The sequence below is a fragment of the Vigna radiata genome, chromosome 6 (assembly GCF_000741045.1).
Source record: "Vigna radiata var. radiata cultivar VC1973A chromosome 6, Vradiata_ver6, whole genome shotgun sequence".
Classification (NCBI taxonomy): Eukaryota; Viridiplantae; Streptophyta; class Magnoliopsida; order Fabales; family Fabaceae; genus Vigna; species Vigna radiata.
In genome coordinates this window covers 1,488,267-1,492,113 of record NC_028356.1, presented here as the reverse complement: position 1 = coordinate 1,492,113, position 3,847 = coordinate 1,488,267, and the positions used below count along the sequence as shown (strand labels likewise).

Below are 3,847 nucleotides of genomic sequence, written 5' to 3'. Positions count from 1 at the left end.
TTTATCATCAGTAATGAAATTTAGTATATAAGGCAATAAATTTCAAAACTATTTAAAATTATAGTAAATAAATTTAACAAAATATATACAATGTATTTTAAAATTGTTTAAATATTAACAAAAAATGTATATAACAATAAATTTCCAATTTATCTAATATTTGAATTAATATCAAAAATTCAATTATTAGATTTGTAAATTACAATGTATACATATATCCAAAATACTAACTTTACTAAAAATAAATAAATAACTTGATTAATTTCTCACTTTATACACCACAGACTATTAATATAATCATGTATTACAATTTTTTATCCTTTATTTACATTTTTTCGGTAAATCTTATCCTTTCTTTAGATATTTTCTGAAAAAAAAAATAATGCATTATGTAATTGTTAAACTCATAACTAATTATAGAACTTATTTGTCTAACTTTTTACATCTCTTACTTCGACTGTTCTTTTTTAAACAAAAGTTACCTTCATACAGTTGATGTTATTAATTATGGGATCAGAATTAAAGTTTTCTTTTAATAATATAATATAATAATTTAATGTAAATCTTAATTTTTTTTATAGTTAGTAACCTCTCATCTTTCATTCCCATCATTTTTCCTTTCAGAATTTTCAAATAAAAAATAAATAAATGCTATCAAATAACTTATATATGCTTAAGTATGGTGAAAACATTAATCAGTCAAATGACTAATGGCTTTGGTTGTAATTATGAGTGATGGGGGTGGGTACAAACGACCTTAGTGCTGTGAAGTGAGTTTATATATCAAATACACAGCATTAGGTTTTCCTAACACGGAAATTTTTCATGGAGATGCTTCATGGAGTTCTCTTTTTTCCTCTCCTATTGTTTCTTTGCTGTTCTCTTGGTGGTGCAGCCATGGATTGTTCGGGGAACAAAATCGTCCACACCATTGTAGTTGATCAGCAAGGCAAAGGAGATTTCACAACAGTTCAAGCTGCTATTGATTCCATAAAGGAAAACAACGATCAATGGGTCAAAATTCACGTAAATCCTGGCAAATACATGTAAGTTTGTAACGTTCTTCTTTCTTTGATACTTACATTAGACTGTTTAAAATTAAGGTTGTTTATAAGTACTTATATCAGTAACTTATATATATATAGATCAGTGACAGTAACTGTAGTGTTTTGTAACTGGGCAGAGAGAAGGTTATAATATCGGAGGATAAAGCATGCATCTTTTTAGAAGGGCAGGGAAAAGAGGTAACCACCGTAACATCAAGTGGGTACCACCGCGCTGCTGCCACCGCTGCATCAAGTAAATACAAAATAAACGACCACTTGGGTGCTACATTTGTTTGTTTTCCCTCCAATGTAATTGTCATCGGCATTACCTTCCAGAATTCGTATAATCTTGTCGGGTCAGAAGCCATTGAACCTGCACCAGCAGCAGCCATATACGGTGACAAATCTGTGTTCATTAAGTGTGGTTTCCAAAGTTATCAAGATACTCTCTTTGATGCACAGGGTCGTCATTATTTCAAAGATTGTTAGGTTGAAGGTGAAGTTGACTTCATTTATGGCAACGGTCAATCTTACTATGAGGTTATATTTATAGAATGCTCTAATTTTTATATTATTTTTGAATTAAACAAAAGCAAATATATACATTTAATGATTTTAATTTTTTTTTGACTTGTAGAATTGTATCATAAATGCAACGCTTGGAAAATCTCCTCCAGGTTTTGTAACAGCACAATCTCGAGAATCAGAAAATGAAGAAAGTGGTTTTGTGTTCAGAGGAGGTTGTGTAGTTGGAAATGGTGAAGTGAAGCTTGGAAGAGCTTATGGAGCTTATTCAAGAGTTATATTTTATGGAACATATTTATCTTCAGTTGTCTCTCCTCAAGGCTGGGATGCTTGGGGCTACACTGGCCAAGAGTGCGACTTCTTTCATCCTTTAAAATCATCACCGTACATTTTTAACAATAATAGATTGATATTTTTTGTGTGAGAAACTGATTTATTATAGTTTTGATGATGCAGGTCCAGGTTTACTTATGGTGAGGTAGAGTGTAGTGGAGAAGGAGCAAACGCTAGTGGGCGCGTTAAGTGGGAGAAGAAGCTTACGAATTCGCAGTTGGAAGAGTTTTCTTTGTCATCGTTTATCAACCAAGATGGATGGCTTTCTTATTTACCAGTCAAATTTTAATTAGGATATTAATGTTTAACTATTTGGAAAATTTAAAAGTATTGGATCTAAAATAATTAAGAGTTTTTGAAACTTGAAGTAATTAGTATTAAGAATGAAGAGTTATATTCTATGAGTCAATTTATGTATAGACTAATTTTAATTTATAAAAAGTAATTTAAATTTAGTTATCATTTGCTTATGTTAACATATCACATTAATTGTAATGGAGCACAGCTTAATATATTTAATATTGTTTTCTTACTTTGACTATGTTTTTTCTCACCTTGAAAAGTGAGAAAATTCGCTAGTTATATTGAAATTTGAATTTGTTTATATGACATTTTAAAATTTTAAAATCAGAGTTGTTTATATGAATTTATTATTAATAAAAGTAATATAGTAATAGACTTGAATTTTAAAGAATTTAATCTTCTCACCTCCATAAAAACTTTGTTTTTATCGATAAAAATATTGTATGAGGAACTTTTATTAAAGATATGTTTTGTTTCTAATTAAAATATTATTTTGTCTCATCCAATATCAACAAACAATAAAAAAAAATCATACAAACGAAGAATAAATCAATTTGTTCTTATCTTGTCTACTTTTTTTTTTCCCTAAATTAGTTGTGCTTTTCCTACACTTTTTTGTTAAAGACCCATTACCAATACCCATCATAAGTCATAAATAATGGAGATCCAAATAAGGTTAAAGAATTATTTTACATTAATTATTTATTTCGGTTCATTGTCTAATGTAAATGTCATCCATATAATAAGTTTATTAGTTTTTTACATGTGAAATAATATAAATGTAATAATGTACTTTTACAACTTAAAAAAAACACATTATTTAATTATTTGATGGAACCGATGTAATATAATACATTAAGTCATCTAAATTGTCAAGAACTACTACGAGTCCTTGAGAGAATTATATGCACATATAGGCACATTATAACAATTAATCATGATAAAAATTAGAAGATTAATTAGTCCCACATTGGAGGGATTATAATAAAAGTCATTGTTTATAAACTCTTACAATCTTCACTAATTTGCTGTACTGGATAATGCTAGCTTGTAAACCAAATAGGAACAACAAGGTAATGAAATATGGTGTGGACTTTTTCTAACATGGACTGTTTAGAATGTAATATGAAGAAGGCTTAATGCTCAGCTCTATTGTAGTAGGAATGACGCCCTTCCAAAGGGAACAGGTTGGTTGTTTGTAGTTATGGATCAATAGTTTCGAATTAGCTAGTTTTTTATAATTTTATTCTAAAAAGACCACCCACATAAGTTGAAGAAAGAAAATATTTATAAATTAATTTTTTATTAATCAATGTTAAATCAATTTGATGTCTCTGCCTAATGCATAATATAAAGACTTATACCACTTATGTAATATGTTTAAACAGAAAAATGATTGAAAACAATAAAAAAAATTAAAACTATTGTTTCTTATACAAATGGTGAAAATTTAATAATGTTTTGTTAAAAAAAAATATATTTTATATTACTTATAATATACTGATTTTCTTTTTCTCAAGTTTCTATACTTTTTGGCAATCAACATAATGCTATCAACCATGTCGTTTTAGTTTTAAAGTCTTGATGAAGAGGTTGATCTCTGTCCTAGTTAGATAAATTTGAAAGATCAAATATTGGTA

General features: G+C 28.2%; 1 pseudogene; it reads left to right on the top strand.

Moving 5' to 3' along the window:
* The first annotated feature begins 897 nt into the window (after positions 1 to 897).
* Positions 898 to 2,215, top strand: LOC106763218 (annotated as a pseudogene).
* Positions 2,216 to 3,847: the final 1,632 nt, after the last annotated feature.